This window comes from Lontra canadensis, unplaced genomic scaffold (assembly GCF_010015895.1).
Source record: "Lontra canadensis isolate GAN:19392208 unplaced genomic scaffold, GSC_riverotter_1.0 scaffold11, whole genome shotgun sequence".
Lineage (NCBI taxonomy): Eukaryota > Metazoa > Chordata > Mammalia > Carnivora > Mustelidae > Lontra > Lontra canadensis.
In genome coordinates this window covers 17,845,785-17,859,529 of record NW_022631005.1, presented here as the reverse complement: position 1 = coordinate 17,859,529, position 13,745 = coordinate 17,845,785, and the positions used below count along the sequence as shown (strand labels likewise).

Sequence of the window (13,745 nt, the reverse complement as noted above, 5' to 3'; positions counted from 1 at the left end):
CAGTCTGCAGTCTGCTGAGATTATCACTGCAAAAAAAAACCTGTTTTCCCAAGAATCCTGTTGTATCTATTTTGCCTAGTACAAAACGAGAACTTCTCACACTAGCAGTTCTTCTACTAGAATATAACACTTTGAGAGAGGGGATGTTATCTTATTTATAGTGTCAAACAGGACCTATTTTATAAGAAAACTTTCAAACATACCTGTTTGAAAAAAATAATCAGTGTAAACTCCATTTTAAGTTCTTCACTCTCTTTAAAGTGATGTGGCCCCATGCTTTTGACCCATTTTAAAAATGAGCAAGGCATTTTTTAGTTGATTATTATTTATAAAGAAAGAATCACATTTTATTCTGCAATGTACCACATGTCCAAAAAGGAAAGCAACAGTTTAATTTTACATAATATTTGGATTAAGCAATTAACATTTTAAAGTTAGATTACTGATTTGAGAAATTATTTAGAAAATCATATCTGGTACTTTTCAATTTTAAAGTTGCTAAACAGATCTCTACATTTCAAAATTTAAGTAAGCTAGTATGTACTTTGAAGGACATCAAAATGATTTAATGTCAGCATACACAGAGCTATCTATTGAAAAAATATGCCACAAAAAGAAAGTACATTTTTAAACCATATAATTACCATTAAATTAAGAAGTTAGTTGGTTGAAGTTGCCTGTGTAATTCTTTATGAGGATTCCATATTACCATTTTGAAGAACTCAAATATGGCATTCAGGATAAAGAAGACATCATGTGCAAACGTAAATAATGAAACAACAACAGATTGAGTTTTTGTACTTCTTGTACTCTTTACAATCTTGTCATGAGAATAAATCACTCTGTCAATTTTTCTTCTTACAAGTCCCTGAAAATGAAGCATCAAAGTCTAATAATTTTCCCCATCTAAATTATCTACTTTTTAATGTTCTGGAAGAACAAGAATAAGTCATAAAAAATTCTTACTCTCTTGCATGGTCCTTTAACAAGATCAGCAAATCAAGAGTACATAGATTAAAAAAAAAAAAAAAAACAGTACATAGATATTCTCCTCCTACTCATATTCCTCTGCCTCAGCACATTAACTCTAACCTGACAAAGATAAAGGAAGAAGGAAATTTGCTTGGGATCAGAAGTGGAAAATGTGCTTTCAATAAATATTTTCAGTAGTTTCAAGGACATCATCAAGAGTGCCACATATATTTAGACCTCACTGAATCTTAAATCTCTGATGTTCTGTAATAGAACAATCGGATTTGTAAACATTAAGGAAAATGTTTACAATAGTTCAAAGTGCACAGATGAATTTTAAAGAATATATCTGAATTACCAAAACTATCCCACAGTGTTAATAATTAATTAGTTGTAGATATTACAGGAAACTGGCCCATTTGAGGATTCTTAAAATGGTTCTTTAATTTCTTTTCAGCTTAGAGAACATATTTTATTCTTTTCATAAAAACACTCAAATGTGTATTCATTTAAAGTTTTTAAGACCCCTTTGTAACATTAAATACCAAACAAGCAAAATCTGAACTTTGTAGTCTAAAGTCTAAATTGTCTTTAACAGGGGCAAAGTTAGTAAAATAGATAAAATTGCTCTTTTTGTTATTATCTCTCATAGAAGTAGAGCTACAATAAATAGATGAGTAACATATTGAGAAAAATTATAGAGTCAATCTTAAAGTTAAGTCAATCTTAATTTACTCGGGGCCTCATATTATTCTGGGCAATCTAAATGGACTAAGCCATGGCTAAATGAGAAAACAAAGAAGAAATGCACTCTAAACAGCACCACTGATAATTTTCAAAAGAGATATAATTCCAAAAGTTGGAATTCACTTTTGTTAATCAAGTGGATGTTCCTTAATTAGAACTCCCTTCTCTCCTCTAAACATAGTGTTGACTCTTGCCATGATGGATGATTCTTTAATAAATGAACAGGAAACTAGCTCCTAGGCAATAACTTAGTGGATTTCTACTTGGAAACATTATTCATATGGAATAAAATGAGAAAAACACAAGTTGATATCCAGTACATATGTATAGTCACTGTAATCTTCTGTCACATGCCATGATACATAATGTTGGAAAACTCATTATTCAACAGTAATGCATATGCAAAACCAAATTCAACATGGTTATTTGATCTTATTGAGATATTCTAATCCATATCTTCCTTTGATGGCCATTACTCCAATGGGCTTTACCTTTAAAGGTAATGGGCAACAGTAGTTTAGAATAGTGACTACAGGGCAGTACATTCCATAAAGCAATCAACCCATTTTATTCTAAAGCCTGTATTGAACATTAGAGGCAAATCATATATTATAATAGTAACATGATTTGGAGGATAAAATATTTTCTGCTTAAATCTCAAACAGAAATTTAAGAGTTAACTGATAGTTTAAAGACAGGCAATCTATCATTTCTATACTTCCTTAGCAAGCTTATTTATTTCACGTGCATGAAAAATTATCCGTGCTATTTTAAGTATTAGCAATCCCAAATCAAACTGGCATTCACTGGGATTTTCTGACACTGGATTTCTTTTTTTTAATATTATTTATTTATTTATTTGACAGACAGAGATCACAGGTAGGCAGAGAGGCAGGCAGAGAGAAGAGGAAGCAGGCTCCCTGCCTCGCAGAGAGCCCTATGCGGGGCGTTCCCAGGACCCTGGGATCACGACCCTAGCAGAAGGCAGAGGCCCCAACCCACCGAGCCACCCAGGCGCCCCTCTGACACTGGATTTCTATCAGTAACCTGCATTTGCCTGACCAAATTCTTCTCTTAGCCTTAGATCTCAAATGGCACCATTGTGCTTTTAAGCACCTTTCCTCGATTTTCAAAATAATTAGTTCTCCCAAGTGGTTTATTTCAGATGAAAGAATAATACACTATCCCCACAGAATTTGTTCTGTTTCTAAATGATTTAAAATTCTAAATTTGCCATAGCATTTAAGTTCCAATAGTAAAAGTGCATCAATGATTGCAAAGTTTCTATGGCAACAACCTCATTATAACACCACTCCCGGGATAGTAACCTGGATTCTAAGTGTTAGAGAGACGTCAGTTATCATGGAGCCTGGCGAACTAGAGAACTAATGCAGTCTATTAAAAAAAAAAAAAAAAAAGTTGCTGATTTTAATTTCACAAACAATGCATATGTGTACGATGTTACCATAATGATTACAACTGAAATTTTCTACATTTGTAAACATTATGTCTCCTTGATGAGACCACTGTAATTTTTTAGACTAAATTTAAGGACAATTTACGTTACTTATCTAAAATTGGATCTACCTATGAAAACCTCAAAGGAAATTTAGGGTCTGTTGTTTAGAAATCATGACTTTGCCTTAAGATATCAGGCAACCTAGGCACCACACTGAAGTGCTTACAGAACACAGATGCTTTATGAAGATATCACTGTTTCAGTCAAAAATATATTGGCATTGGCATTGCTCTGACAATTTGATCCTATGGAGAAAGACAACACCGATGTCCAGAGTCCATTCCCAAAGTGAATACCAGCTTTTTAGAAACTAACATCTGCTGAGCCCCAGTGCTTCAGCTGCCACAAAAAAAACAGATTTTTCCAGAGTAAATCTGCCCCATTCATTACTTCCAGGAAGTAGGCATCCAGTGATTGAAATCTATTAATGCTTATTTGTGATTCATTTAAATCTATGATTTAGAAAGTTTAATTGACAGAAATAATGAATAACTACAATACATTTTGGAGACTGCATTGCATTTTAAAACAAGTAAAGATAATTGTAAGTGAAAAATGAAAGAAAACTGCATACTTCAGTAAATGAGCCATTAACCTCTCACCTTTTAAACCAGAAAAAAAAATCTTGATGATAATAACCAAGCTTCTTTAATGATTCTACAACATGATTATAAAATTAAACTGATAGTTTGAGATTGATTTTGGTTCTTCATAAGCTATTTCCAATTTAGCCTTCCTCTTATAAGGACTCATTGTCCCACCACCCACATATTTCTTCTTCGCTTTGAGGGCAGTGGGACTCAAGGATGAAAGGAGAGAGAAAGGGAGGAAAGTAATTTACAGGTGGCCCCTGGATGGCTCAGTGGTTAAGTAGCAGACATTGGCTTTGGTCATGATCTCAGAGTCCTGGGATGGAGCCCAGAGCATGGAGCCCCACAATGGGCTTCCTGCTCAGAAGAGAGTCTGCTTCTCACTCTTTCTTTGCCCCTCCCTCCCCCCACTCTTTCTCTCTCTCTCTCTCTCTCAAATAAATAAATAAAATCTTTAAAAAATTTTAAGAAGTAATTTCCAGGATCCTTTGTAATTCATAAGCATGATGATTGGGTGTTCACACCATTGTGTGACATGTGCCTCCCTCAAAACTTGTTAACGCCTCATCCCATTACCCATCTGATATGAACCTGGACAAAGAAATTTCCACAGGCAAATTTATTTTTAAATTTTAAATTATTTTTAATTTTTAAATTATTCTTATCTAACTGAACTATTAACCCCCAATTGTTGTGTTGTTTTTGTTTTGTTTTGTTTTGTTTTGTTTTGTTTTTGGCAGGGGCACACTTGGATTGTGAACTTGGGAAGGGAAGTGGGATTAGGTGAGTTAATGGGCTGCAGAGTTTGTATTTAAAGAAATAAAGGACAATGTAGTCTGATTCATTCTCAAACAGTGGTGATTGCTCTAGTGATATGGACCACAGGCAAGCTAGACCTCCTTACTAGTGTAGGTTGGCAGCTGGACCCTCTCAAATGTCACTTCATATTCATTCACTAAGGAACATAAGTCATTCTTTTAGGAGAAGTCTATGTAACATCCAAGTTACATAAATGATTGGCATTATCTAGATTGAAATGGCCACATTCGTATTTCACAAAATTGAAACACAAGACATGTTAGTGTGTCTCTCTGCATATATTATGCACATTTTGATATAAAACATATGTTAGATGTAGTCTGCATATCTTACACATATTCAAATATAAAAATCTGTTTTTTATAATACATATCAGTGTGTGTGTATGTTTGTGTGTGTGTATACATACATATGTATACACACTGATAAAATAGAATTGTGGATGATTCTTCCAGTCCTAAAAACTCCAAATGATGCTAGCTATCCATTAAGGTAGACATAAATACCAAGTTTAATGTACTATTGGTAATATTAAGAAAACCATTTTTTAAAGATTTCACTTACAGTTACCTTTGGATACAACCTACTACTTAAAATCTGTTTCAAAATTTGAAAGTCAAAACCAAAATAACAAGTCAAATCTATCACTTCATTCACAAATCTGACCTCTATAAGGCTTCTGATTATGTAAAAAGAAAAAAAAATCAAATTTACACTGTAGAAATCAAGATTTGAAAGCATTGAGTTTAAAGAAAATGCTGTAGGCTTTTAAGGCAATTCCAAAATAAGAATTCCCAAAATGTTTTGAGTACATAAGCCATTATTAGAATAAGTTTTTAGCCTCCCATGGGGTTCTAACTAGTATAGAAAGAAACACTTATATGTTTCTTTTACTTTTGAGATGTTTGTTAAAAAACAAAACTCTGATAATGCTCTATTGTCATAATATTATATTTTATTAAATATTAATATGCTTTTGGTAGGAAGCTACATAATGATGCTGTAATTTAAAAGACAAAGGCCTTAGAGATAGAAAGATTTGAGTCCTAGACTTTATGGAACTTTGACACTTACTGTTTGTTGGACTTTGTGTGAGTCTAAATTTTTTCCTGTATGAAATAACAGCTGATATTCTTACATGATTGATGTTTAGAATGATTCAAAGTATGTGGAAATGCGTTTGAAAGCCTACAGCGGTGTCTCAAGACAATAGCCATGTGTAGCATACTTATAGTTACTTAAAGAAAATGCTGTTTTTTAAATTATCTACTGATAATAAGTTTAAAAAACAAATCTTTTTTAATGAAACTCATGCCACAAAATTGGACCATGAAAGACATGGAAAATAGAGTAAGATATTTTACATAAATAGAAAAAAAGACCCCTTAAATTTATTTGACATATTTTTAATTAAGTATAAAGGAAAAACTGATAATCATACCAAAATAAAAAATATTAGCAAACACTGAAATATGTACATTTTAAAAGCTAAATTAAATTATATTGAAATTTAATTAATGTGAAAATAAAAAAGAACTAGGAATAATTTGGTAGTTAATCACTATTGTAATTACTCCTTGAATTTCAGGGTTTATGTCTCCCTCGGTGTAAGTGTGTAAATATCATTTTTGCTTTCTCAATCATGGGGAAAGGATACATATGATTCTCTGGTATGAAGTAGATTCTGTACTTTGGGGAGTTAAAAGTCTTCCTCCAAAATCTCACAGTCTTAAAGATCTGTAGAGAGTCATGAGTTAATTAATGTATTTGGTATTTTAAACCCCATATATTTTAATATTTGAATGACTTTACTAACAAATTATTCAAGTTGTAATTTTTAAGTCTTAATTTTCATGCAGATGAAAATAATTATGTAAATTATGCACATTAATTAAATTATGTAAATTAATTGGGGAAATTATTTTCATAAAATTGTTTTGTTGCTATGTATAGCTTTAGTCCCTGGAAACCCAGAAGATCACGCTGTTAAATTAATGTATACACAAATGTATAAACTGTTCCCTAAATACAGACAGTACTATTTGTCTTTCTTTCATATTAGTGCTAAACCTAGTATCATTATAGTCTTTCTTATAGTGATAGTTTCATTAATAAAGAAACCCAGCTCTGTAGTCTTTGTGTTCTTTATGTTCTTTGAATATGTAAAATAATGCACCTTGAGTTTAATGTGATTATTTGGTTTTGGCAGCCACCTAAGAAGCTAACTAAAGTCATTGGCAGTGTACAAATTTTACAGTTAAAAAAAAATAATAATGGAAGAAGTCTTAGCCAAACAATTAATGAAGTTACAAGCATATTTTTTCTTTCACAAATGCCATTTAACATTCTAATCCTGCAAGAGATTGCCCAATGATATTTTTATAAATACAGATACATTGACTAGCACAATATTTTAAGCTGGAATATGTCACAAACACTAATGAACACAATATGCCAAATAAATGACATCTCCAACCTCAAGCTAGTGGCTGATTCTTATATACCTGCTGTATATAAGGAAAAGCCAAATTAAATATTGTGCCAATCCAGGATTCATTAGCAGGATCTGTCAGCTGTGTAAAAGCTTCCTCCCAAGTATCTGATCAGTACTCTGGTGCATACTTGTTGAGCTTCATTTACAAGATTGTCAGAAAACTAAATGTATTTTCACAGCACCTTCCAAATCTTTAATCAAGCAATGTCTAATGAAGCCAAAAGGCTATTTCTCAATTCTTCTCTACTTCCTCTTTCTCCCAGTAGGGTATTTACAAAGATAGCAAAGAAGATGACACACACCTTAGTGGTAAGAGGAGGGATAGCTATAATCCACATATTACCAAATGAAAAGTTCAAGAGCCATTCTTCACTTCAAGGGGGACTTGAAGGAGGGATTTGTTTTATTATAGGGTCTACTAATGCCAACTCTAAATCCCCATCCTTTCACAGGAGAGTTTATAAAATCCCTCTTCCATTTGTGAAAAGGAAACTCTCACAATACTGAGGCACAAAATGACATTTATTGACATTAAAAGCCTCATCAGTTATTTCTCAGCAGTCTTTATTCCTTTTCCAGAGGGGTTTAGTGTAATGTTTGGCATGAAGGAAACTGGCACTCTTTGATTTAGTAAAATCTGGCCTGAAATCAGTACTCCAAAAAGTACTTTAAAACTAGGCATTTTCTTAATATTGGATTGAGTCCTGTGGGTGGCTATATTGGTCAGAGATAAGTTTGATTTAACACAAGGTCATAAAGGTTTTTTTAAAATGTTCTGCTTTACACTTAAATCATTAGCACTGCATTTGCACTGGAGCGCATGTTAGACAGCAACGTATTCAAAAATCTGTCTCTTCTCAGCTCACCCAGGCTGAGTTGGTTGGGTTTCATCTCAGGAAACAGTGGCTACATACCTTCTCAATCATTTTATCAGCCTTATATTCAACCAGTCTTTTTCTTTTTTTTAATATTTTATCCATTTATTTGACAGAGAGAGAAAGCAGGAGAGCACAAGCGGGGGTAGCGGCAGACTGAGAGGGAGAAGCAGATTCCCTGGACAGGCAAGGAGTCAGACCACACAGAGCTTAATCCCAGGATCATGACCCAAGCCCAGCCAAAGGCAAATGCTTAACACTGCGCCCCATATCCAACCAGTCTTTAAACAAGCAAGCAATGAACAATTCATGGCTTCATTACTTAAACATCTGGAGAGCTCCATAGAGTTAGTGCCTACACCTTGGAGACGTTCTCAAATTGAGCTTTTTCAAGACCAGTTGGGAAAATAACTAGTTGTATTTACTCATCTGTCTTAAACTTCCTACCACTTCCAGATGTTACAAGTGAATGACAGAAACAGAAATGTATTCCCTGCTCTCAGGAGCCCACAGTCTAAGAGAAAAGATATTAACAGTGGTTTACAATCACAACAGTTCCTGGCAAGTGTTTTGAGGGAAATCATAAGCCGATTTGCAAAGATGGGAAAGGGCACCCGGCACACCTGACTGAAGATGAGCCCAGTTTGGCAAGCAAGCTCCAGGCCCTCTCTATGCCCCATGCTGAGGAAGGAAGATCACAGGTTAGTCTAAAGGCAAACCTTTATTCTAAAAAAGACCACCCACTGAAGAAGTTTAGAAAGAAGACCTGCTTGGGTTATTTAAAAGCTCATTCTAGTAGCAGAATGGTAAATGGACTGAACTTCCTACTACTTTTCAGTGAACAAAATTATATAAATACCTACTTCCACATTGACAATAATGATGATGTCATCTCTTCTTTGGTACATTCCATTAAATAGGGCCAGTATGGGTGGGATGATATTTTTCATTGCGTTTATATAGGGCTATATAGTTTTCAAAATGTAGAATTTTGAAAAAATTCAGTAAAGAATTAAAATATTTTCTGTGGAATGTGCTACATAGAGTGAGTGATTTGGTAGCCACTTAAGAATAAGAGACAAATCTGAAGTTGTAAAACATTTGATTTGAAAGGTGATCAATCACAATGTTATAATTGTTATAAGCTTGTAAATTTCCAGAAATAATTCATTAATACAGAAGATGTGATTTTTTCTTATAAACCAAAATAACTTTATATTTCAAAAACTTTTCAGGGTCTAGAGTTAAGATTAAATCTACTACCTAGCAATGGTTCGTATTTTATATTATGTTCATATTTCAATTATTAATATGACTATTTTTCTTCATAAAACATTTTAAATAATAGTGTCTTATTTCATGTGTTCCTTAGGGTTGTATACTCTTCTAAAGTTACTAAAGGCTAACTTAGATAAAATATTTCTTAACCTGATTTTTTAAAAGTACTTAGATTTATACAGCACAGAAGCTGAACTTCTACAGTGTCTCATTTCACTTCACTTAAGGCACTTGTCATCACAAAAAATGAGCCGCTGTGTTGCTTGTACACATACTTGCCACCCCTCTGAAATCCTGTTTGCTACACTTCAGCCTATTTTTTTTTTCTTTCTAATATAGAAATGATGGTTTTCCATTACTGTGTCATTCACACTTTTTTTCATAAGTCTAATTTTTTCTAGAATGGCCACAATAAGTATTTTTAAAATAGTAAACAATTAGTAAGTTGTGTTTTCCTGCCATCCATACAAATAAGTTAAAGAAATGAGAATTAAACAAAAGAAATAAAGATTCCAAAATAGGCAACTGAAAAAAAAAAAAAAAACACAAAAGTGAACTCACTTTCATTAATAATGTTGTGGAATAATTAAGTTTTAATTCTGTAAAGTGCTATAGAATTTGAAAAGCACTTTGATTTTCTTATTTGGTTTTAAAGTGTTATTTATTTATTTATTTATTTGAGAGAAAAAGAAAAAGAGAGAGCATGAGCAGGAGGAGTAGAGGGAGAGGGAGACAGAATCTCAAGCAGACTCCTTGCTGCCTGCCAAACCCAACAGGGGGCTCAATCCCAGAACCTGGAGATCAGACCTGAGCAGAAACCCAGAGAGTGACACTCACCTGACTACACACCCTGGTGGCCCTTCTTGTTCAGTTTTAAAACAATTCCATATAATAAGCTGTCTTTAATTACATTTTACAGATCCAAAAATTCAGTTTTGGAGAAAATATGTGATTTGGTCATGGCTGCTAGGAAGTAGCAGAAGCTGGAGCCTGGATACAAAGCAAAATCTCTGAATTCAGGTCTACTCTATATTCCACTGTAACTTTTATGCCATTGATACACAAAATATACCAGAATTTAATACCTTCCATTTTTTGTCACTTCAAATATACCATTGCCCAATGTGAGCAGCCTTTCACCTCCCTGTATGTCATTTTCAAATCTTGTATCATCTTTCATTGCATGCTAAGACAAATTCTAAGGTTTAATAATTAGTTTTTAATTTTATTTCATTTTTTAAATTAAATTAAATTAAATTTTAAAAAATTTAATTTTAATTTAGTGATTAGTTTTAATAAAGAAGCCCTTGAAAAATCTAGTAGCTGTAAAATTTCAAAGGTAAAAATTACATTATTTCTGATATGTACTAAGTGATTTTATGCATCCTCTTTAAAAAGTGATTGCATATATATATTAACTCATTTACCTGAAATAGTGAATTAATGGAACACATACATGTCATTATAAAAATATATATTATAAAGTCAATATAAAGCTTTATATTTAAACTGTTATATTGCCTTAATTACAATAGACAGATATCCTAAATGTAAACAAATGTTCTTTTCTGATTAAGTTGATTCACATAGTTGATTAATTCTGTGCAAAGATGAACAGGAAAGAAAAAGGGAGAAAGTAAGAAATTTTGATATATTTTGAAGAATTTATATTTACTTTTACTTTTATTTTGCAATGTTTTCTGGGCTAAAATAAAATAATACCACTCAATAAGGTTTGTAAAAAGATGCATAAATAATAATTAAAGATATACATTTAAATAAAAACAAATTAGATTATGTTCCTAAACATTTTGCTCTATTTTACTATTATAATTTTTAGACAAAAGTTTTATACCCCAAGAATTTAATGCCACTAATATATATTAATTGTTCCAAAGAGTTTTCTAATATATATATTTTTTTTAATCAAATACCATTCCCTTAAAAAAAAATAAGGGGCATAAGATGGCTCAAATATAAAAATTAATTTATAGGGAACTCTCAACAAATACAAAATAGATGTGTTCTCTGAAGTGAATATGTCTGATGATTTTAGAGCCTCTATAATTGTCCTAAATTATTTTTTTCTAAAATATGCTATTATTCATCTTTAATTCCATGTGAAAGAACAATACTACATTTAATGTTAGCTGGAAAAAGAAAAAAGCAATATGGCCAGTCTCTTCATATTCTCTGCTAGGAGTGTAATTTGCAAGTAATTTATCAATAGATATTTAATAATTTAAAAGAATAAAATCAGTAAAGCATGGGTTGCAAATGCAACTAACTACTATGCTCCTCTTGGGAGAAAAAAGTCCATCAATGAATGAAAGTAGAATTCGCATTTTTAGAGTCCCTCCCATTTTAACGATTACTTCATGGCACCATTGTTATCATTTCCTATAATTCATCTGAAACCCAGGCTATATGAGAATCTAAAGGACTAAAGTATTAAAGTACTAAAATCAGACAAGGCTGAATGAGAAAACTTGGACATCGAACACTTCTTCATTGACTACCAAGTGGTTGGGATATATACATGTTTTCCTTTTTCAGACACCCACTTTAATTTATCATTAGTACATTTTTGCAGTGGTTAGCAAGATGAATGAAACCTTTTTTAAAGGGACGAAAACACCCCATGGATACTCACATTGCTCCATAAACCTGAGATCTAGTGACTATATTTTCAATTACAGATCTTGGTTAAAACAGGCTTATAGAATTTATTTGCCAAGGTCACTGGAGTTAGAGAATTTGCATATTTCCCTCAACTGACTCCAGGTAAAAACTACTAAGTATGTCAAGAGATGCATGTCTCATTCATTACCTCAGAACAATTTATCTCAGAAACTATGCTAACCCAAGAACTTTCCTAGTAAGTCTCAAGCACTGGTTTCCTTTTCAATGGATTTTTGAGAGACAACTATCTCAATTTTTATGTGACAGGATTCCTCTGTTACAAAATGAAACAAGCTTAAAATAACTCCAAAAAAAAAAAAAAAAGAGCATGATGATCATATAAGCAGAATGAACCTCAGTGGACTAGGAAAGAGTACATTTAGAGTGGACTTTGGGAGGAAGCAACTATTTCCCAAAGATTGTTATTGCTTAATGAGATCCGTGACCACACATCCATTATGTGGGATAAACATGGCTCCCTGCTGACTCCCCAAAGCTTGCTGACAGTTGGTGGTTATGATGTTAACTCACTTTAACACCCTAGAAATGTTTTAATGTCTTTTTCTCCTATTTCTGTAATATTAGGGCAAGGCTTGAATATACCATGTAGAAAATATAACAAGATTAAAATAGTATAAATTGGACAATCTCGGTAGCAGTTCTGTATTGCGTATAGTAGCAACCTATAAGTGATGCTTATTTTAAGAGAGGATCTTCTTCCATTTTTGAAAAACAATTTTTGTAGCATCTATAAATTGATCAGATATAAAAAATCTTCAAATATTGGCTTATTCTAGTAAATTATGTTCCTTTAGTAAAGGAAACACAAGATTAATATTGTACATATTTTGCCTCCAACTATCTGTTTTTATTGCTTTGTAGGAAAGCAAAATTTTAGTAGTTTTGGTTTTAAAAATACAAAAATAATGAAAAAACATACTTTTAAATTTTCAGATTATTTTATGTAAAGAGTAGCTCTTCCTACTGAGAAGTAAAACATGCCTATTTGGCATTCCTCATAGTCCCCTTACCCAAAGAGAAAATAACAGCATCAGCAAAGTACAGTGTTAACATTCAAAAATGGTATCTGGTTCAGTTGTTTTCAAAAGCTGTATAGAATAATATGTGTCATATTAAAAGACACAAATATAACCCTTGATTTTTCTCTTCATTCTGATTTTCTGACAGAAGATCTTTAGCACACACACTTTGATGAGAAAGCAAACTACATTTTATGTAAATTTATCACTTAGATGCATTAAACATTTACTTGGTATTATGCAATCACATCATTCTTCCTGGAAAAAAATAGTATTTTTAATAAGAACAGTAATACCTGTGGAAAATTAAAGAAAAACAAAAAACAAAAAACAAAAAAAAAAACCAGATGTTCCTCCTGTCCCACCTGCTTATTCTGTAAAGTAAATACAAAAGCCTTATATGGGTAAAAATGGATAATAAAAACTTGGAAACTTTGGTTTTTTACTCATAAAAGCAAAAAAAAAAAAAAAAGTCATTTTATTATTACCACCAAGATGAGAAAAGTATTCTAGATTACCAATAAATTATTCTTTCTACTTTCAAATACAACATAGCAATGAATCCCCACAGGAAATTCAATACAGGAACATGAAGTCATGACCTGATGCACTCTCAATAAGTTAGCAAGTTGTGAGAGTAACTCTGTTTTAATGTAGTGAAAATGTCATTTTAAACTATTTGAAGAAAAAAATAAATTATATTTCTAGAGACTAACATCAGAAGAAAGT

General features: G+C 32.3%; 1 protein-coding gene and 1 non-coding gene across 2 annotated transcripts in view; one reads left to right on the top strand and one right to left on the bottom strand.

Annotated features, from left to right (window-relative positions):
- LRP1B (LDL receptor related protein 1B) overlaps positions 1-13,745 on the bottom strand; it is a 1,927,222-nt gene that overhangs the window by 1,893,713 nt on the left and 19,764 nt on the right. The gene's annotated exons all lie outside the window — the stretch shown is intronic.
- Positions 4,312-4,414, top strand: LOC116866975. Its single transcript, XR_004382536.1, has one exon. It is a non-coding gene; the product is annotated as a small nucleolar RNA U13 (small nucleolar RNA).